This window comes from Struthio camelus, chromosome 4, assembly GCF_040807025.1.
Source record: "Struthio camelus isolate bStrCam1 chromosome 4, bStrCam1.hap1, whole genome shotgun sequence".
Taxonomy (NCBI): domain Eukaryota; kingdom Metazoa; phylum Chordata; class Aves; order Struthioniformes; family Struthionidae; genus Struthio; species Struthio camelus.
The window spans coordinates 49662324-49685932 of NC_090945.1; the positions used below are offsets into that span (position 1 = coordinate 49662324).

The 23609-nt window shown below is 35.9% G+C and overlaps 1 protein-coding gene across 1 annotated transcript in view; it reads left to right on the forward strand.

Moving 5' to 3' along the window:
• The window catches only part of TENM3 (teneurin transmembrane protein 3), a 1330030-nt gene that overhangs the window by 563123 nt on the left and 743298 nt on the right, over positions 1 to 23609 (forward strand). The window lies entirely within an intron of this gene.

The following is a 23609-nucleotide window of genomic DNA, read 5'->3' on the forward strand; positions in this document are numbered from 1 at the left end:
TTATAATATTTCATGTTACAAATTTTGTTTTGAAGTGAGTAATGGAAATATTTAAAGCACAAAAGGAGTAATTTAGAAAAAAAATTTATAATGTGTTTAAAGTAAGCAGGAGGAAGATAAGTAGTAGCAAAGAATTTTTGAAGAAATTCACATGGTCTTCACTAAAAAGTTTTATAGTAATTGGCAAAAAATCTCACTAAGAAAAATAAAATTTACCCCCTTTTCTGTAAGAACAGTCACGTATCTATAATAGGTTCCTTACGTCTGTTGGCTAAATAACACGAAAGTAATTTTTTTATAACCTGAATAACAAAAAGGTTTAACAAAGTTTAGATGCAAATAAGTATGATGAATGTTATAGTATAGAAAGCAAGTATGCTAAGGACCTAAAATTCCTGTTCAGGCATAACCTTACCAGAGGAGAGTGCTGTTTAGAATAAATGGTTACCTAAGAATTGTTAAATTTTTCATATGCAGCCCTGAAGCAAGAAATCTGTCACCTGAAATTATCTTATGCTTTGTGTGTTTTCACACTTGTGTTAACAGTGAGCTGTTAATTGATATGCATGGGAGACACTGAATAAAGCAAGATTTTGGACAACATGCTGCCACTCCCTAGATTAAAACCCCACAAGGCTTCCTCCACTAACTGATATTAAGTAACCTTTACTTTTACTCTAGAGTTTTACATCATGCTTTGAATGCATCAAAGCTTTTGTGCCTGTTGACCACCTTTAGTCAAATAAAAGAGAGGGGTGGAAATCTAAAAGGATGTTTCTACAAGTTCCCTACAAGAGTGTAGGTGGCTGGGCAGAGGGGAGAGTTCCAAACTAATGTCCCAGTCAGATAAGTGGTTTACAATGAGCTTAATGATAGTACTGGAATTCGAGAATCTCCTTAGATGTTAGACGTTTAAGAGGAAAGCCACAGAAAACCTTACGTTAGGAATGTGCTGCTTATGGAATTATTGTTTCCTGAACAAGTGAGATGATCTTGTAATTCTTTAAATCTGAGGTACACAGTACCTGGTAGTATTAGACCCCTAGAAAACCTGCAAGAGTTGAACTCAGCCCTTTGACTTAGGCAGTTGTTATCCTAGGTGTCCTAGGTGGTACACGTGTCATTGCTACCCCTACAGATAAATTTGTCTAACAGTGCTGCCTGAGGCATATTTCTTTACCTATAGTATGTTAAAGTATTAGAGCAAGGTCTGAAAAGGGTATCCAAAGTGTTGCTTACTGAAAGTGTAAGCCCCTGTGTCCAGTATACACTTCTGAAAATCTGACCTTAGTTACTGCCTAACTCTAGAGGCACCTTAACTTCAGATACTCTATTGTTTTGACCTGAAGTTTGAAGAACTTAAAATTGTTATTCCTTTGCATGACTAAATTGTCTTGGCCTAGGAGGAAAGAATAATTTTGTGCTTTGCTCATGCCTAAGCATTTTTAGGTACCTAGTGCTTTTGTCTAAGTCCAAGAAGGCAATCAATCCATCGAAGCTTCTGAGGCTACGTCCTGCATGTCAACAAAATCAGATTGTTACATCTACCTAGTTGAAGAATGCTCTAAATACTAGATACTACAAGCTGTTTCTGGGTTGAGAAGATCAAGTAAAAACTCTTCTCGGCCTCCGAAAAGTATGCACTGTGCAAAAAAGGATTCAAGGTTCCCTGGGCCAGCAAAATAGCAAAAATACAACTATAAATTTGTAGCTTGATGACAAGAACAGAAGGGCAGGAATAAAGAGCCTTGGCCTTCAGGTGTTTTTCTATGCAATGACTACATAAAAAGTACTATGTGTCAGCACCTTGATCTTTTCTGCTTCCTCTCTCTCCCCAAGACAAATCCCCTGAATAAACAGACACACTTTTTTCTTGCCAGAACATACATTAAACAGGAAGGGAGTGCATCCTCCTGAAATAGCACGGAGGAAAAAAGAAATGACTATCTTCTTATTCACTTGTTGAAAGAAAGGCTTCCATCCCTAGATTTTGAAGATGCTCTCAAGAGTTAAGATCCCACACTGAAGGAGGAACCCTACTATGGCCTTGTGCTGTGAGGTTTTAGGCCTCAAAGAGAAGTTGCAGATGTGCTCTCTTAGCATTTCCCTGTTAGCTAGTCGTGGATACCTACAAACAGTGGGTTTTCCCTAAGCAGCTCCCAGCTCAGTGTTTGAATTATCTTGTGCCCTGTTTTGAAGCACCAAACTCCCCATGCCCTACATCAGAAGCCTCCATGCCTCCTCATACAGGGATCTGAATTTTGTACAGCAGACCAGTTGTCTGAACATTAGTTATTGCAGTGCTTAACTTTTAGCCATCTAAGTCCCTTCTAAGCTGTTTGGTTGGTCAATGATCATTGGGAAAAAATGAGAAACATTCTTTATCACTTACAGTAAGAACCTTGCTTACTGCGGAGAATTTTCTAAGGTCTTGCGGAGTGCAAGCGCACCTTCTTTAGGGATTTCAAAATCCTGCTGGACTGACTTCCATGACAGTGACCTTTCACTGTTCTCCTGCTTTATAAACCTCTCTGTCAGAGTTATTTTTAGTAGTTCTTACCCCTTCTGTTTCTTCCCTCAACCTACTACATTTATTTTGGCGTACAGAATTCGTGTTAATTCTGCCCATATGGTCTCAGTGAGTTAATCCATTTCTAGATTGTTGTACGTCAGTGCTGAGCACTCTCAAATATTTTCTTGTGCATTTCCATCTGGAAGTCAACATCTCACCTCCTGTCTTTCCAATATCTTTTCATAGCAATTTCATAGATTCTTCAAAGCACAGGGAAAACCAAATTGCCCCCTTTTAAAATCTGTTTCTTTGCCTTTTTCTGTAGCACTGAGAACTGCTACATAATCCTCCTAGACATTTAATTTTATTTGAAATTATTTGTGTTTATCAATGACAATAATATTTCAAATGAACAAAATATGCCTGCAACTGTATTTTCCTTTTAAAAATTGTTTTTATTATTATTGGAGTTTGGGTGATTGAGAGAGGACAAAGCTGTATTGTTTAGTATCCCTATTAATAAGAGAACCTATTTTTTTTCCCAAATATCAATGTTTTCCATTTATAAATAATATATGATCCTCACAGTTCAGTCTCTAGTGCTTTTGGCAGTAATAATTTCAGAATTTTCTTATTTAGACTAAATAATTATTTGCAATATTGCAACATCTTAACTGGATTCTACTTTGTGACTCCATAGAGCTAAGCTGTTCCGCTTTCCCGCTTGGAAGGGAACTGATAGAACTCATCATCTCAAGAGGTCATATGTGCTCTTTTCAAGGAATCTGAAACACGTAAAAAGTTCCTCTTTTTTATTCTTTCTTTCTTTTTCTATTCTTTTAACAAAACATATCTGATGTCCCCAAATTTTCCCAGTAAAGTGAATGTCAGCTTCCCCTTATAGAACTTTCAATTTATTTCACTATAGACTGAAGCTTTGTTATAAGCTTTTGTGAAAATGAGTTGCATTAAACCCATCTTTTTAAGTGTTTTATTGGCTAGTCTCTTTTTAATTCTTTTTAATTATGTTTTTCTTTCTCCTTCTTTTATAAAAGGTTAACTTTTAAATACTGAAATTGATGATATTCCTATGTAGCTGACATTCTTGTTTTTGTCCAAATGAAATGATAGGAAAAATATCTAGGGATGGGTATTCATAACAAAAGAATAATTCTGTTGCTCTTTTGTCATTTCAAAATTAATGAAATGTGTTTAAGTGCTTATTTTGTGTTTCTTTTTTCATTGCCAAAATTGTTAGAATTGTAACACATAGAAATGGTACAGTGATAAATTCTCAACAGTGGAGCTAATGCCTCATGCCTCATCACTTGTTGATTATGGCTGTGAAACTAGCATAGCTGACTATACTCTTGCTTCGTTTGGCAGCATACAGTATCTGTGGCAAGCACTGCTGCGTATAGGAGTATGGACAGGTATCCTATTATGTGACAAAGCATCTGCAGTACATGGAGTGCAGTGGAGAGCACCATTCACCCTATCCCCTCAATAAATCAACACCTAGTTGAGGGCTCTAACAGCTCTTTAAGGCCTCCCTTGAGCCTGGCAATGGCTGGGCTTAAAAGAAAGATTCCTTAATCCTTCTGATCTCTAGCTGTTGCACTGACCTTTTAAGTCTGTTAGCAACCACCCATAAATTGAATAATCTGCAAACTGCTATAAATTATGCTAAAAGATCCACAGTAGAATCAGTAGTGGGGAAGCTGAACGATCACATATACTCATATCTATGTTCCTTAGCCACAGCTGAAAGGTTTGGTCATATTGTCTCTGATAACCTTTATTAAACCCTGTGATTTGGGAGAAGCCTGGATAAATTTACATTATTCTGATAACATGAAACAGTTGTAGTTAATCAATAAATGTATATTCTTTATATGATATAAAACGTAAGGACATGATTTTGCAAAAGTGCACTTCAAAGGTTTTTACATGCTATTGCTATTGATTTTTTCTTGCACAAGTAAAAGCATGTATTCTATATAACATTACAAAAAAATCCTCTAGACTTAAACTGAAATATATCAAGCTATTATATATTGCATATTAAGCTATCGCACATCTAGCTATTGTTCAGTGTTAGTAAGAAGGCTCTGTAGAAATTTATCATTTGCTTATGAAAAGTAAACTGCTGTAGGTATATTTATACTTTCCATCAATGTATTCAAATTAAGATGAGTTTAATAATAACTGATAACTAAAACAAATGATAAGCAACAAAAATCAAAACAGAGTCTAGAACCTCATGACCTGTAATCAATAGGATACAAAAAAATAATCCTGAGATTTTCATTCCTCCCTGTCCTAGAGAGAACCTTCACTTTAGTAAAACATAAGCCTCTGAAAGTAATACAGGATTTCCAGTAACCAGGAGCAAAATGAAGATGCACCTAACATTGGTATAAGTGTCTGTCTTTCAAGTGGTGCCACTAAAAAAGACTGTGCCGGTTTTGACAAGATTAGTAAATATGACAATCCAACAAGGAGTTGAACTTAATGAAATTACCAGTTAGAAAAAGAATAGAGCATCTGCTGAGTTCTTGAAAATAACATGTAGAAGGCTCAGTAAATAATCTTGTCCAGAATATACATTTCTATATTTTTTGTCCTAATTATCTTTCTAAAATACCTTCCTCTCTTCCCTTTGCTTCCTTCCCCTTCCCTCTCCTCCCGTCCCCTTTCTTCCCCTCCCCTCCCTTTCTCTCCTTCTCCCTCTCCCTCTCCTTTCCCACACGTGCCAATGGACTATTTGTAAGTGCTGTGGAAAATCACATCTGCTACAGAACTATAGAGCTGCTGTGCTAACTCACTTCTGTGGTGAATGGAAGCATAATTATTATTGCAAAATCATGTAAATTCTGTCAGTAAAGCAAAAAGAAAAAGCCAAGAATTGTTAATGCCACAAGGCAACATTTTCAACTACGTTTTCCTTGAATGAAAACTAAATTGAATCAGTGCTGGATGGAAAAGATATCAAAAAAAAAAAAAAAACCAGGAATCTTTGTGAGCTCCGTTAATTCTGGCCCCTATGTAGAATAGCCAAGAGTTAATATACGCCACCCCGCAAACCAGACTCTTAATACCTAATGTCAAGTGATTTCTGAAGGATGGGAGGAAGAACGTTTTTGGTTCTGTGGAAAGTCAGAAGAAGAAGTGTGAGTGTTGTTTTCCGTAATTCTGGTTATCTCCTCAGAAACCTACCTGAAAAGTATGCTCCATGCAGTTGAGTATCAACTAGCACTGGAGCATGGATAGTAAGCATACAGCTGCCATTTCTACCTACTGGTCCAAGGCAAGGATTTCTGTTATTTCTCCCATATCCTGAGATGCAGGTTCAGTTACATCTGGTTCTCCTATTTAAATGTACACATGCTGCATGTTATAAATATCATCTTCTGTAGTGTAAAATAAAACTTCTATGGACAGTTGCAAGCCATATGTTCTCAAAGAAAAATCTTTTCCAGATGAACTTCTGAAGTCAGTCTGGCCTTTTTTCAAAATTAGTACGTAGCTGCCAAATTTTACATGGTGTTCAGCATTCGTTTTTGTCACATCTCTAATTCTATTTTGTATGAATCCTAATCCAATTCTAATAGTGATTTTAAGTAGTAGAAAAAAACTTAATTCTGAATTTTTTTTATTATCAGATTTTTATTAAAGTAAAATGATATTTAAGAAAAGGTATCTTTACCCCTTTTATATTTCATCACATTTGTTTCAATTTAAATGAACATGTAAATTTATTTAGCATAAAGTAACAGATGTGAATGTCTGGGTTGCTGGAATAGGCAGAGTAGCTTTTTGGAATCAACCATTTCTCATAATTTCATGAAATTTGGTCTAAAAGGTAACAGTTTCATACTATTTTTTATCTCACCACAGTATGTCTTCTGTTTGTTAACTAGTCTGCATTAGCATGGATTTTGTGATATTTTCAACACCTCACTTGGAGTTAGGCTGAGAAACCACCGATTTGTTTACCGTACTCTACTAAACAGCTGTCAGATGGCAATGCCTTTTTGTTACTGAATTTGAATATTTAATTGCTTACTTTATGTATATGCATAGTGACTAAAAGACTAGTCATGAGCACAGAGTTCAAGCACTAAAACAGCTGTTTGCAGAACTAAGGCCTTAGCAGTGGAAACTTCCATATTCTATAGCTCGAACAGACATTGTACTGTGTAGTAAAATTGTATTAGGGTGGGCATCACATGGAACTTAATGGAATTGTTGTTACAAAGAAACAGTATCCAACAGTGTGATTTGCATCACGCTGTGTGAGCCGCCTACACTTTTCAGCAGTTGGTTCTGTGTCTATAATTTATTGCTCTAGAAACCATTATCACAGTCCAAGAAATGCCGCAGCAAGTATAGAGGAAAGAACACATCACAGTCATACTGTAATGACTATTTAGACTATTTAAACTCACTCAGCTTGTTTTACCTTAGAAAAACAAGTCCTATTCAATTACTTATTTTATGCATTTTATTTGGCTTTCTTTTTTTCATTGTGGTTGAGATTAAATATAATATTATGCATTTTAAGATAGTTTATGATAGTAACTTCTCAAAAATGCAAAGCAAGTTCTAAATACAAAATGGTGAAGTAAAAATTTCCACCTTGAAGAAAGATGATGACAGACATGTTAATTCCTATATAAGACAAGATCTAATTCTCATTAAGTGCTCCACAATGTACGGTAAAAGTAGACTGAAATCTCTCTGTGCATTAGCTTTGTAGTCCGTTATGGTATTCTTTTAAAACCTAATGACGGTTAATATATGACCTTTATGGACTCCTTCCTCATTAAGTAGGTGGGATATAGACAGGAAGTTTTTGTACCCCTGTTCTTTTCATTGGTGTAGTGAGCAGCAGGAGACAATTATGAGAAGGAAATGCTTTGAATCCCACAGTGAACCAAACTGGGACTTCCGACTGGTGGCTCAGTATCTTCTTTTCAATCTTGAATTGCATAGGACATGGCTCATAATTTTTATCTTCTGGAACGTTTATCCTACTTCTTTCAGCACACAGCTTGCTCCTGTATTTGTGCTGTCCAGAAGAATGCAGAGCAAGTTTTCTCAAGATCATTGTCATTTACGTACTATGTGATAAAACTGATCTATATACTGCGTAACTGCATATTACTCCCTCAGCTTTCTAAATGCTTTTTTCACCATGAGGAAGTTACTCAAGAGTAAACGTTTGTATAATACCATGAGGGTCTTGTATTTTCATTCTTTTTTCTCCTTTGAATTTCTTCTGACTCAGTCAGTTCTCTCCCCTTTCTGTTTTCTGGCTATTCTCAGTTCTATGAAAATCATAACCTAATGGTTGACACACATCTTTTGGTGCTAGAATAATTTAAATAAGTTTTGTTGTACATTTTTGCATTGCCTCTTTCCTAAATTTTTCTTTTCTGTCTTTGTTACTCACTGTTTCCAATCCAATGAACATTGATCTTCTCTGTGAGCAGAGCTCATTTACAAATCCTAAATGTTCTTCTCTGTCAGGTTACATATTTGCCTCTTCTATTTTCGTTGCTCTTCATTCCCAGAGCTCTTTTCTGTCTCATCTTTTGCTTCTGGCCTGTTTCAACTTTTCCTTAAGCTATTTCTGCGTTTTATTCATATGTACTGTTTCCACAGTTCTAACATAAGTACAGTCACTTCCTTAACCTCCTAGCATAAGTAATTTCTTCTGCTTGAAATACTCTCCTTTCAAAAGCATACATAGCTTTGCTGGCATATTTACCCCTTCCTTGTTGATATTTAGCAGCCAACGTACATTTTCCAGCTTTGCTAACCTATTTACCCTTTCCTTGTAGATTTTTAGCAGCCAGTGCACATTTTCCTTTAGCTGTCGCATGAATTTATGTTCATGTTTTCTTCATGTTTTTCCTGTTATCTTCCTGTTTTCTTAGACTTTGGTACAAAAGCTAGATATTAAAAAACATGATGTCCCACATGAAACAATATTGTAACCAAACTCCAATAGGGAAGATAACTGCATGTTTCTTAGCACCCTGGTTTTCATACTTTTTTCTGTTCTGTTTTCAAGGTAATAACTCAGAGTGATGGGGCAGATTGTAAGGAGTAACTGCTAGGACCAATCCTAATTTGATTTTCACTGATATAACCTGAAGGGAACAAAATACTTAAATGTCAAATCATTTTCACCAGGTCATTAAAGATCTCCATAGAAAAATAAGTGCAGATATCAGGAGACTGACCAGCTAGAAACTCCAAGGGCGAAAATACATTTCCATCTATTCATCTATTTGTTGATTTATTTCTTTCTATGAAATCTTTTTCATAGATTTTTTTTCTTGAAAAAGATATATTGAAGATTCTATTTTAAGCCCTGGAGTTCATATATCCAATTTGAACATAAAATACAGCAAATGCAAAATATAAGGTACATGTAAATTTAACTATCATAGAAATAAAGGTGTAGTGATTGCTTTTAGTCTGCTGACAGAATATAGGGTATTTGAATCATTATTATCTAACTTAGGAGAGAGGTCAGAAAGTTACTTATGTGTATGTTATATTTCTTAACACAGTCTGATTTCATATGAAGCACTTTTCCTTCGAGCAAAGGACCAAAAAGCAGCCGTTTCATCACATTTTCCAGAACTGTTGGAAAAGCTCAAGAAGCCACAAGCTACAGGGAGAAGCAATAAAAAAGCAATGCCATTGTTAACATAATTGATAATTAATCAGATTATTGGCCTACATTTTTATGTTTTGCTTTTTTCACTATAGCATTTACTTTTTATTTAGAAAATTACTACTAAAAGACTTAGAACAAGATAGTGATCAGATATTTAGTGAGCTTTGTATTTTCATGTTTTCCTACATAGGTAAATTTTTAAAGGCTATCATAACTTGTTTTGCTTAAAATGCCGTATTGGAATTTTTCTCTTTCCTTCCTTAAATCTTTTAGATATGTTTCATAAATGGGTGTTCAAGACAAGTCTGTAATTCTTCCAAATCATTGCTTAGTCAAATATATTACTTCAGTAGAACTGGGCTATTGCATTTCACTCAGTTAAATTTTTAAAGTTTCATTTTTACAAATTGTTAAAAGACTTGATATTCAATGGTGACACCTAGTTTAGGATTGATCTTTAGTATTTTGCTTTCCTCTGCACACCCCGAGAAAAAATGTTCTTTACTTCTTCAGTAATATCAAGTAAGATGCCAGATGTTTCATATCAGAATTAGCAAGAAGTTCACATTTTGTTAGGGCTGCTTTAAGTGTAAAAATGCTTGCACAGATCTAGCCTTCACTAGTCATTTTCCTAAGCAGTTCTGAGTCAACCCACGAACTTTTCTCACACATCAAAGCTTATTTCCAATGAGGCATTAAAATCAGCTTAGGCTATAGCAGATCCTGCCTGATGTTGGGGCACCATCTGTACCATTTCTAGTGCTATATTAAACTTCTTTTCCATTTCCTTATCTGCAATTTATGTATTTATGTGATATGAAACATAAGCATTTGAATTTTCCCCCCAGCTTTTACAATCAACAAATAGACAAAGTGTGACTTTACATAACTGACTAATTCTGTATTATTGCTATGGTTGTCATGAGTCAAAATGGGTTTTTGGTGGTCATGTAGTCCCCAGGGTTTTAGAAATGTTGTGGATTTATTCTAGCACTTCAGAATGTTTCCTGCACTTTTGGGTCACTATTTTTATTCTCCTTTTCTGTTTTCACAACTTAGTTTCATTAGCTCAGCTTCTCTTCTCTCTTGGTCATTGCTTTGATCTGCTCAAACGTATGTACCAAAATCTGCTCACTTATCTCCAGAAATCTGAAGGACGCCAACACCTTCCATCCATTTAAACAGTCCTTACTGTTTAACCTTAGTGCAAAGAGCTATACAGAATTTTTGAATGTGATGGAATTATGTCATCAGATATAACTATGCCTAAGATCAACAAGTGGTTTTAGAGCTATAGTATAGAGATAGAAGGAAGAGACCTGCTATGCATGCCATCGGTGGTTAGAAGGCCAGTCTCTTTTGGAGGAAGCTGGCTTTCAGCAACCTGCATTCACAGTCCTGCTTGAGATGCTAAACCATGTAAAAGAGCTCTGTTATGAAACGGTTTAATCAATGAGAAAAAAAAAACTTTAGTTCTGTCCAGTAGTAACTATGAGGATAAAGATTACAAAGTTTACAAAGGAGTTCATGTAAATACTAAATGTATTCCTCATTTAAGGTAAATGATTCATTATTTTCACAGATGGATAATCACCTTAATGGCAAAATGATATAATGATAAAAGGTTAGAGGCCACAATTTCCATCCTTATCAGTATATTTTCATCTTAACCCAAAACTTCAGTTGCAAACATTTATCCTCATCTACTCACTGATTTCCCTTTTTTCCATGACAATCAGTAAAAATTAATGGAGATCTCAGAGCAGGTCAGCTGGCTTTTGGCTGACCCCAATATGACTGACAAGTGGCAGCATATATCATAATATATGCCTTCTAGATCTATTTCTAGATCTAGAAGGAGGAGAGATACCATTTAATTTCTATCCTGATTTGTGAGGGGAGGGCTAGTTTTTTTTAGACGTTATGTTGAGAGAAAACATCAAGTAGATGAGTATTTCAATTGATTAGTAATCTAGTGTGGCTTTTAGGATACACCCCTTTGGTGGGGTAAATTTACCCAAAACTAAGAAATATATTCATTTCGCTATGCCACCAGCTTCTCTATTTCCATTTCTTCTTTTGGTAGGAAGATTTTTTTTATTGGCTCATTTTTAATGAACATCATCCAATAAGCTACATAAAATACTGTTAGTTATTGGTATCCACAAATACCATTCCTGTCTCCAAGTACTAATAATCAGCATGCAATTGGTATGCATTTATGTTTATCGTAACATCTCCTCAGCCTGCTAACCCAGCTAATGTTGTAATAGTTAGTTTTTGTAATGCAGCAGTGTTTAGTGATCATTATAAGTCCACTGGTGGTGTGATTTCTCCAAAATCAGAGTAAGCCCATACACCAGAAAGTGTAAATACTTGCTAAAAATAGATCCAACAGGAACAGCCAAAAATCAGAAGATGCAGCAGAGGGAACCCTTAATGAAAATGCCAGATTATTTGTATTATTCAAACAGAACATGAGTAGTTTCCTGCTTACCCATTATCTTCTGGTAATTTTCCGTGAACATTGTAGTAAGTGGGTTCTGAGCAGGGATTTTATTTACTGCACAGCAGTGACTGTATGGGCTGTTTCTGGGAGGATGTCCTGTATGTAGGGGCTGCAGTGGAAATAAAGATGCAAATGAGGAAAACAAAATGGACAATCAGATGATAAAGCTTGTGTATGCATTAATAAGACAAAAGATTAAAACCAGAAAGATAATTTATAGCGGTTGCCAGAAGTGAGGAAGTGTGTCCTAGATAGAACAGTGAGCCAGGTCTTAGTAATGTGGCTTTGATTGACTGAGGTTGCTCAGCGAAGAGGAGTTTACAACAATGAGAGAGCTGAGGGTTTAGACCAGACAGGTCTAAAAAAGGTCAAATGTAAAAAAAGGCAGAAGGGAAAATAAGAAAGAGAGGGGAAGAGAAAAATAGCAAAAAAAAAATTTACTTTAGTGGCAGTAGGCAAACCTACAAAGTGTTTAGAGTAAAATGAAGTATTTGGTAGCTTTGAGGAAATGCGAACAGGTTAACAGTGGCAAAAAAATGAGTGCCTTTCTGCTCTGGTCTCTGCCTAGCTCAGAAATAAAAAATCCATAGTTTTGTTAAGATGATCGGATAATTCAGGAGGAGATTTGTCAATCTGATTTTTGATTATTATTTTAATAATTCACATAATAATCATTTTATAGTAATTTATAATAACCTCAGGTCAGAAGATGAGGCCTAGCACTGCACATACAGGAAAAAAGTGGGTTTCCAATACAACAGTCAAGAGAAGCTTTACCACGGTATATGTGGTGCTCTTTGCTCATAGCAACTAGCAGATATTACAGTAATCTTTTTATTAATAAATTGTCCTGTGTGAATAATACAGTACACCCCAACCAACTTACTTAGGTCAATCTGGATTGCTGTATATCAAGGTATGCAAGATTCTTGAGCCCCAAAAGTGACTCACTGAGACAGCAGCGTCTGACGCTATTGTAGCTATCAAGGTCGTCAGCTGTAGAGGAAATACTAGAAAACAGATATGGTATCCCATATCCTGTTCTCTGTCTTCCTTCTGTATTAACTTAATGTCTAAATTACGTATTATGTGTTAGGCTTAATACCAAGCAAAACATGATGCAGGGATAGAGCTGGATACATGGGGAAGTTTAAGGAAAGAGTGAGGCATACTGGTCAAAGAAGACCGAATTAGATGGATAGCAGAGTTCAAGGGAACAATGAGATGATATTGGCCAACAAAATAAAAATGGGGCTCAGACAACTGTAAACTAAGTATTGCCAAGTTGTGTGTGTGTGTGTGTGTATGTGTGTATATCATAGAACATGGAAAAGGAGTAGTTTCAAGAGGATTTTTGAAGGACAGAATGGTATCTTCATGGTACGTGGGAGACAGTAGTGGCAAAAGACTATGTTAAAGTTTAACTGATCTTGCAGAAGGATCTCTACGAGAGACTTATTCATCTACATAACTAAAACTCAGTCTCATATAACTTATCCAATTGCTTCATACTGAACTCTTTGACTAAACCCTGTCACATCAAACAGAGATGACCTTTGGTGACTCTTTTGGCCACCCTTTCCAGCATATCTGGTATACTAAGAAGGTATCACTCGCCAGGTCCAATGAAGATGCGCATTGTTTATATCACAACCTCTGTTTTGATCTAGTGAAAATCTTTCCATTGGACGATTCCCTGCATGCTGTTCAGTTAGTTTCTGATTGTGTTTCTCTATTTCACACATCTTTGAAGATATTTGCACAGTTCTTTATTCTGTGAACGGCACTATATTTTTAAAACACCTATTTTCATGAAGGTTTGGTAGTATCCTTCCTTATATGTTTAGTGAAAAGTGTATCCCATGAATAGTTAATCAGTGTTGCACAACCTCTCAGTCTGCTCTCCTGGAGCTTTTATAAATAATAATATAATACAAGAAATAAAAAAGCAGTGCTTCTGTAGCAGAGTGAATGGTACATCACCTTTATCCTTGAGAAAAATTGTTTTCCAGCCATTTTCCTCACTGGCTCCATAGAGTAATCTTGCTACAGGTTTATAATTTTTGTCTTGTAGAAACAGATCTTTAAAACCCTTAGGTACAGCTTAATTCTCATTATTGTTAGAACTACAGCAGTCAGCTCCATATTCATACAGGCCTGAGATTCTCAACATAGTTTATAGTGATTTTAAAGGTCTCGAATCATCAGCAGATATATTCACTGGCTGAATGGGAGCATTTAATTAGTAGAGTATTTTGGCTAGCAAAAGAATAAAAGGTGTGCTCATGGCATTTTAGAAATTCCTTCTTCCACAACCAACCAACCAACCAAAGAAGGCTGCTCTTTGATTAAGCCGCTGTACTAAGAATCAGAAGATATAAAGCCCTGTTTACAATACATAGCTACATTTAAGGAATAATCACATAACTTTAAAATGCTGCAGCACTAAAAACTCATGTTTATGTCCATTATGTCTTCAGCAGGAGATTCTTCTGGCAGAATTATACAAAAGTATGTTTTCTGGTCTCAGCTCAGCCACAGAGTGAATACCTTGTGATGCTGTTTAAGTTGCTATGTAACTCAGCTTCCCCATGTTTAAGACAGATCAATCATCAGATCAATTTTTTCCTTACTCAGAGGCGCTGTAAGGTTCAATTCATCAATGTTTGTCGAATGATTTTGATGACAATCACCATAATAAAGCACATTCAAAAATGATATGGAAACTTAAAAGCTTTGGGTTGAAAGAGAGCATATGACAGAATGGAAACTCTCCCAGCTACACGGTACTTTGATACAATTAATAAAATACGTATTTAAGTCAAAAAAGATGGAATGTAAGAAGTATCTAAATGATTGATTAATGCTTCTAAAAAGAAAATGAAGTTTTCTTGTAACTGATGACTAAAAATGTCTTAAACCGTAGAATGGTTCACCTTAACTGTCATAATATAAAAATTCAAACAATAAATTCAGGTATACATTAAACCTTCAGTTGAAGTCCACATGATTTTCCACCAATGATGAAAAGAAACAACTTAGGTGAATGCCAGCCAGTAACAATTAACTTCTGCTTTCTCTAGTCTTTGGCAGAGTAACTGTGCTTTCCTTTCACATTTCATTTCTGAGGATTTTTGTTTTCAGGGATTGCAAAGAGTATTTATTTGGTGGTAGGCATATGATAAAGCGATACACCAAATTACAGACACTGACTATATCAAATATATTTTCTCCATGTGATCCATGTGCAATCTGGGATGCGAGAGAACTTGGGGACTCTGTTAAGAAAATGTTATCCATTGACTAAAAACATAAAATACAAAGAACTCTAGAAGAGTGCTTTTTCTTGATCCTCAGAAGATGGCTATAGGATTTTTTTTTTTTTTTTTTGCCACCAAGGCATATTTGAGATGTGAGAAACATTAACAATGAGGAGGGCTTTAGGTCAGGTTCACTCTGCATCATAGATGGCATTATCTGCTGATTTAGCTCAGCTGAAAACTGCTGAAAAATAATCCTTTTTGTGCCCTTGTCAGTGGCTTTGGCCTGGAGTAATAGAAAACCAGCTTTACCTGAGTCAGATAATCATTACAAAATGAATTTTGTTCTTGACTCACAGAAATGATTGGGAGAAAAATAAATTTGATAGGTGTGATGAATATTATTTTAACTTAAAGCTTACTGAGATGTATAAAATACTAAGTGCTGCTGATAATTGAGCAACTCTGTGCAACTGTAAATTAGCTGCTTGAACTGAAAACAGATGCTTACTGAAAGCACTTTTTCCCCTAGAAAACTTGCTGTTCTCCTCTTCCTTAGCATTCAGAAGGGGCATTCAGTTAATCATACTGAGGTCTCTCCCTTCGTTCTGCAGTAGCTGATTACCCAGCAGGAGGTGCAGTTCCAGCAGGGTAAGTCAGAATGGTGTTGGTCGTTCCCTGGGGAGGGACATCCTGTAAAAACACCAAGGTTGAGAACTGTCATATTCACAGCAGTAGGTGCATTTTCCTCAGAAATTAATGGAGCAAGCTGAGCAAAAATGTTTTTAAACTACATCTTCCCTAGAGTAAGATGCAAATTCAAAGCTCTTTTGAAGCATTGGAATGAAAGTTGAAGATAAGACTTTTTAGTTTTTGACATTGATGATATAGGCAGCACTAGCGCTACGAATATTAAATTGAAATGGAAGATAAGTGGGGCAGATGTTATTCAGGCAGATCCCAAATGCAGTCCTAACTATTTCAGATCAAGTTTAACTAAAGTCCTTTTAATTATGATTATTACAAAGTATTTGTCATAGATTCCTTCCTTCACTGTTTTTATGAATTGATCAAAAATGACAGATTTTTTTTAAGCACTCTTCTAAAGAAATCTTGCCATCTAGGCTCCCATGCAACAAAGGAGGATTAGAAAAAGGAATGAAGTTTTGAGCATTTTTTTCCGGCTGCAGTCTATGTGCTGTTCAGCTGCATGCAAAAATCCTAGGCTGCTTTTGCTATTGTAGGCAGTGGAACACAAAGCGATTGTGATCTGTTTACAGAAAGGTGTTAAAGCAGCTTTAAGCACCTTTTTTGGTCTGCCCTCTTGAACACAGGCATAAGAAGGGTCTGTTTATAATACACGGTTTCTACAGAATTCTTACTAATAGAGCAAGTAAATCCTCTAGGATGGGCTCTAATAGATTATTTAAGGCCTGTGCAACTTTTCATGAGTGCCCTCTGCTTCTTCTTGTCACGTTTTAGTCTTACCCATTTTTCTCTGCTCCAGCACAGTGTTGCTTCTTTGTCCCTGTTTTTTGACTTCCTTGTAGGCTCGTACCATGCCTAATACCCCAGTGTTATAACAACCTAAACGCCAGACCTGAAATGTACTTAGTCTGATATACTGTCTATGAGTGGTCAACAGCAGATGTCCAGAAGAATTAGAGAGAGAGACAGACAGAGAGACAGAGAGACAGAGAAATCTTCTCCAGAAAACTATTTCAGCCTCCACTAATGTCCAGCTCAAGGACTTCCTGATCTAGAAGCAGTATCTCTGTGTCAGAACATTCCCTTGAGTGTACTCAGTCAGGTTGCATTTCTTCTAGAACAATATAGGTCCTGCTAACCCTGGCAGTTCACTCTCTAAAACAGAAATAAAAAGGTGACTGAAAATGTGCAGAGATACAAAACTAGCGAAACTTCATTTAATCTTCATTTATGCAGATTTTTGTTGCTGCTATCCAGTAAATACTATAAGGTGAATATTATTATGAAGCCAAATCAGTAGTTCAACTAATGACCTTTACAAATCATTCTAATATAGTCTGTACATCACTAACTTTCTTCAAATGTTACCCACAGCTTTATTTGTCACATGTCTGTAGGTACATTTCTATCTTTTTATTTAATCCATACACGTTAGATGAACCATAAATGAAAGCCATCAGTATTAGATATGATGCACTGTATCTTTTTAAATTACGTGTTTCTTCTTATTTCTGCTTAATACACCGAATATATTTTCATATCTGTAAGTAAAACATAGGCTGATATTTCAAAAAAACAGGGGCAGGACATCAGATGACAAATGTGAAAGGTGAAGTCAATTAGAAGAAGCTCTGTGTCACCGAACATTATATAAAAACTAGAGTCATATCTCCAAAAGTCAGGTAACAAGGCCTTAATTGTCCTTTAATAGGACCTAGTTGTTCATGAACATATGGGAGGCTAGCTTATTAATAAGGTTTTTCTTCCCTGATTATCTTAAGATTTTTCTTCCCTAGTCCTCTTAATTCTGCCAGCTTGTAAATTATGCAGTTATCTGCCTGAATTAGAGTGAAATTACTATTTCCAACCAATCTGAGAGATTGTTTGTGCTATAAAGAAATTAAAATAGGAGATTCCTAGCCTGTCTGGACATTTTCATAGGTAAATACTTCCAGCAATGTGCTTAAGGATAAATATACTTTAAAACTCAGTGTGAATTAATAGGAGATTGATATGTTGGAACAAAGAGGATCTTAGTACAGAGGAGATCTCAAGTATCTAATCGGTCCACTCACATAGGGGGAGACAGGTTCAAATCAGAACTCTAGACTGAAAATTCCCTAAGCTCTGGCCTGCCGTATTTTGCAATGCAGACCTGATCCAGACTTTGCAGTTTGAGCTCCTTTCTTTTAACACCTTCCAATTGCCTCTGATTTCAACTCTGCGAAGAATTTTGTGTTAATATCTGTACACACATTAAATATGCACATTTACACTGGTTCTTCTGGTAAAGGTATATACCCTCCCCTACAATAACACCCTTTTATATATCGCAGTGTTTAAATTTAGATATTTGAGGCTCCCACTAGACAACAAGTTATTAAAACATCTGCCCTTCCATAAGCCATTCTGTTCTCTGCCATTCCACATGTCCTTTTCTACTTCACCAGGCAAAATTGCCCAATCTAAATTTCAGCTCAAGTGTTTGATGGCTTTCACGCTGAGCTCAAACTGTTAGTGCTTCCCTGAGAGAATAGAATTGAAACAGGATTTAATCTAAAATAACAAAATAGAATAAAGGTTTTACATATAAATAAGTAATGCCCTGTATATTTTTATGCACTTTTTTTCCCCCAGATTTTGCATGCAGTGAAGCTAAATGTTAAAATGCATAGATAACCCAGAGTTGACAGAAAAGAACATCAGTGAGTTTGTTGTCTGAGTGCCCAATTAATGCCTATCCTAAGTTAAATTTTAATTCAAATTGATAGTGACTGTTACTTCAAATATATTGGAAAAAATAACATTGCCATTGTTACCTTTGTCTCAGACCTTTGAGTGCTTGTGGGATTTTTTTGAACAGTAGTATTATCAAATAGCATGTCCAAGCACTTTTGTCTGGTGTTTTCAGTAACGATAGTTATTTTTTGTACAAATTTGCTGTTCATGGAAGATACAGATTTTGAGCTAGATCTTTTCAAGGATGTGAATATTTTGTTTTATAATAATAATAACACAAAATAATTAATTACCTGTTAGCAATAGTTATTTCCATATTAAATGACAGGACACTAAAAAAAATTCTGGACTTCTACAGTAAAAGATTAAAAAAACTGATTCACATTTCTAGCTGAAATCATGTGCTTGGTAAATGAAACAGAGCAGGGTCAAGTTGTTGTCACTTACCTTTCCATTTTTTTCCACATCTAGATAAATGATCGTTAATCATACCCTCTTAGGTAATAAAGATTTTAGTTTTGTTGTCACCCTGGTAGTAGCAGTGAAGGCTTAACATACTGGGCTGCATTAGCAACAGCATAGCCAGCAGGTTGAGGGAAGTGATTATTCCTCTCTGTTCAGCGCTTGTAAGGCTGCAGGTGGAGTATTGTCCAGTTTTGTCCCCCAGCTGCAAGAGAGAGATTAACAAACCGGAATATGCTGTACAAAGGGAAGCTGAGGATGCTGAGTTTCTTCAGCTTGCAGAAGAGAAAGCTAAGGAAATATCTAATCACTGTCTTCAGCTATCTAACGGTTGAGAAGATGGAGCTAGCTTCTTCTAAGAGTTGCGTAGTGAAAGGACAAGAGGTAATGGTCACAAGCTGCAGTAAGGGAAGTTCCGACCGGATGTAAGAAAAAAATTTTTTGTGAAGCAATAGAGAGGATAAGCACTGGAACAGCTTGCTCAGAGAAGCTGTGAAATCTCCATCCTAGAGATATTCAAAACTGGAGTAGACAGGGCTCTGGGCAACTTTGATGTTGACCCTGCTTTGATTACAGGATTGGGCTAGATACTTCCAAAGGTCCCTTCCAACCTAAACTAATCTGTGATTCTGTTCTGTGATTGATTCCACAAATAAATTGCTAAGACTAGTCTTTGGAAGCAAAACCCAAGTGGAATTTTCCTTTGGCTGGCTTCTGAGTTCTCGCAGTTAGGAGTGTCATCAGTTAATGATTCCCTTTCTTTTAATTCCATGCTTCTGCTGGGTGGTCTACGCCCTATTAGTAATTTTCTCTTCTTGTACAGTTCTAATTGTACCGTTGCATATGCAGATATCATATGCATGATGACAATAACATGAAGGCAAACTTCAAACATTTCATAAAGTCAGGTATTAAAACGTGCATAATTTCAGAAGAGCAAAGATTTGCCTATGAACTATGTGACCGATGACTGCATACAGGCCCAGACCATTGACTGCTAAACTTATTATATATCTTCATTATCATTCAGACATGAGCTGAAACTTAAGTAAGGAATAGCCAGCCTTCCATTTAACTGGATGAAATACAGATCTGAACACTTGAATTCCTAGCAGCTATAAACTTAGGAGGAATAACAGCAAATAGTTTTACAGAAGACACTGAAATAAATTTTCTCGATCAGGAGATCAACTAAGCCCCAAAATTTTCTGTAACTTTCTAACTTCACCTGAATTTCCAAACTGGAAATATGAACCTGTCGGCAATGTAAAGACCAAAATCCAAATCATTCAATCTGTAGCTTCTGTGAATCCAAACAGGTAGCCACTTATTTATTTCCTGCCTACCTATGCTCCAGCAGAATCATTAGAGGATGGATGGTTCTCCTGGCCTTAAAGGGTAAGCCTGGTGATCTCTCCAACCTGGGATCCAGAGAAACAGAATCCCAGCAGAAAACATCTCGTCCTGTCCTGTAGTGTACAAAGTGGAAGTAGAAGGCTGTAATAAAAAAGGGCCCCTTATGAGATATGAGGGACAACTGTGTGTCTGTTCCTCATCCACTCTGCCCTATGTCCCATACTAAGCAATACACTACACACGCTATAAATGGTATAAACATACCATTTTTTTCTGATCTGGAAAGCATTGTAATTTCCTGTTATCCACTTTGTGGCTTTTTGCAGCTTGGATCCATGCGTTCCACTTGTGCAAAACTCCACATTTCAGAGAAATGATATTTCCTTAACATTCAGTAATTTAACATTACAATGTTAAAGCACTAAGATGAGCACTTTTAGAGACCGGGTTGGCTTTCCTAATGGAAATGTCTGCATAAGGCAAATAAATACAATAAATTACTTATTACCTTTTGCTACCATGCTCAGCAGATGAAGCTTAACTGGAAAGTATCACCTTTCTTGATGACGTGAAGTCATTAAGTCACTTTTCTTTGATTTCAGATGTAATATTAACATCCACAGGAAATAAGAGTTTTTGAAAGTGTGTTTCTGTCATCATGTATGTTACCAGACACACAGCGTATACTTGCAGACTACATTGTGTTGTTTAACTTTGTCAGGCATGAACAAATCGAAGATCCCATAAAATACATTCCTAAAAAAGAAACAAAATCATAATTGTAGTATAAAGTCAGATGGTATAATTATATTTCTGCTAGAAATGAGAATAATGGATAGCATTTTTGAAGGAGCTTTATTATTTATCCCTTCATTTCTAATTTTGATTTTAAGTTCCTCATTTGTCAAGCACAATCACTAAAATTATCACTCATTTCCTTAATTTATTCCCTTTCTGAGCCTTCATTATAATATTATATGTATATCTTTTATATTTTTAAGGTCAACTGGTATTATTCTGCCATCTCAGTTTATCTCAGTTTATCAGTAGGCTACTAATATAATTTTTAGTGTTGAATATTGAAATAATGTAAGCAGGTGAGTAGAAAGCTTGTAATAATAGTATGCATGACCCTCAATATAGGCATTTTCTTATTTTCCTGCTCTATGTAACCTAGCATATTGGCCAGTTCCCTAATTTTATTAATATCCTGTGGATACCATGCTTATTTGAAGCTGAATGAAAGTCCACACACTTCCAATTATTTTCAATTTTGTACTTGTTTGATTAGAGTGCTATTGTCTGTAATTTTTACAGGGTTTTTTTAGGATCTTCAAAGTGTGTGATTCATGCCTTGAAAATGGGTTGTTTTGTGTTTCCCAGCACTGCTTTTTTTCATCCCTGCCAGTTATAACCTGATAACCTGATTTCATACTGTGCTTTAGCACAACAATACAGTCATCAAACTAAAGCAACACAGTAAGTGGGCACATTAGCCATCATTTTACTTGATCACTTGGGAGAGATTAAATTTATTCATTTTCAGAACAGATAATGAAATATTTAAAACATGTTAGAGTAAACGGTGGCAGCATTTTGAAGTTTTGACATGCTCTTTGCCAAACCAGTATACTATATGCTGCACATATAAGACTCTTGTGCAGATGTTTGGGAAATTTCTGCGGGGTTTTTTTTGTCTCATTTGCATTTAGTTTCTCTAAAGTGAAATCCATTCAGTTTTATTGAACTGTAATTCTAGTAATTTACAATATTTACATGCTGTGGTTAGATTGAAATCAGTCCTTAATTCAAATTCAATCTAAATTTACAGCATAGTAATTAGGGCTTTGTAACTGACACTGGGGGCCTATTGATTTAATGAAAAACTTAACCTTACAGTAAGTGTTTAATTAGTTGCTGCAGTAGATTCTGCGCTGTCCTAAATTGTGGACTTTAGAGAGTTAGGTACTAATTTAAATTACACTACTATATAAAGATCAGAACTCTTTTTTTTTTTTTATCATGTAGCCCTACAGATGAATTAATTTCTCAGTCTTTGAAAAGGATAACAGAAAAAGGCAGTAATGAAAGCAATTTCCTACCCTGCCTGCATTCATGTATAGCCATGGAAGCAATCCTAGAAGTGATTACCCGCCTCAGTAAAATATTGATTTAAAGAGTTAGAAAAATTATAAGTCAGTGAGATTTTCTTCATGGCATTTTTTTCCCCAGGAGATAAAATTTGTAATAATATATATGACTACATATTGAAGATGTCCTCTTGAAGCTGAAATAAAGAAAAATTCTAACTATAAAAAACAGTATGTTTGTCTTTATAACTGAACAGATATGTGACAGAAAGTATGTGGAAACATAAATTTTATACACAGAAAGCCTTAGTTAAAATGAGTATTTAAATTTATAAAATATTCAGATGTAGCAAGCAAATATTTTATTTCTCTAATCCATAAAATATCTCAGTGTAGATTAATCCCATAAGGTTGCAGATTTAGGAAGAACGTATAGCCAGTAAGAGTAGGTGCTTCTTTCTTCCTGCTTCTCCCCTCTTTTGTTCATATTGCCTGGTACAGCACACACAAGTCACAAACTGGAAGCAGCTCTGTGTTATTCTCCAGATCTGCCATTAACATTTTGACTTGATGTATAGCCATTGGAACAAATTACCATGCATCAACGGCTCCATGGCAACAGTCTGTCTGTATATACTTATCTCAGAGCCTTTGCAAGTAAGTTTACACCTCTTTTACTGAGTAATGAACTATCCTGGAGCCAGTTACCATGGCATAATAGCCTTTTATCTTGCTGCCTATGTGATCCTTCTGGCCCCTGGTAAACACGAGGTATTTTGAAGTAGAAGGTACTCCTAATATGCCAATTTATAGTGAATCATTGATTTTTTTTTAACTCTAGAGGACCATCTAGAAGGTCATCTTAGATTGCAGGAATTATGATTCCACTTTATGGTTGCCTAATCAACCTCAATTCGTCTTCCATTTGCACCCTGCATTTGGTTTTGTGAGGAAAGCATAAGTGATCCTTCAACCAAGCAGTTGAATACCATATTGCATGTATACAGAGACCAAATTAAGGTTAAACAGGGGACACTAAATCTGACGTTCCCCGGTCTTTTTGGGGGTGCCCTTAATGGTCTTCTCTTAGGGGACTGGAGAATTTCCATATCTGGCAAAATGATCTAGTAGTCCTGCTTACTCTTTCACTTCCCTTCTTCTTCTCATACCTTACAACAATGGGAGGGATATGTCTGTTGGTACTACATGTGCTGTCCAAGAATTATGTATTCAGGAGACAGAGGAGTTGTAAGTAAAGGGATTATGAGGTGAAGGG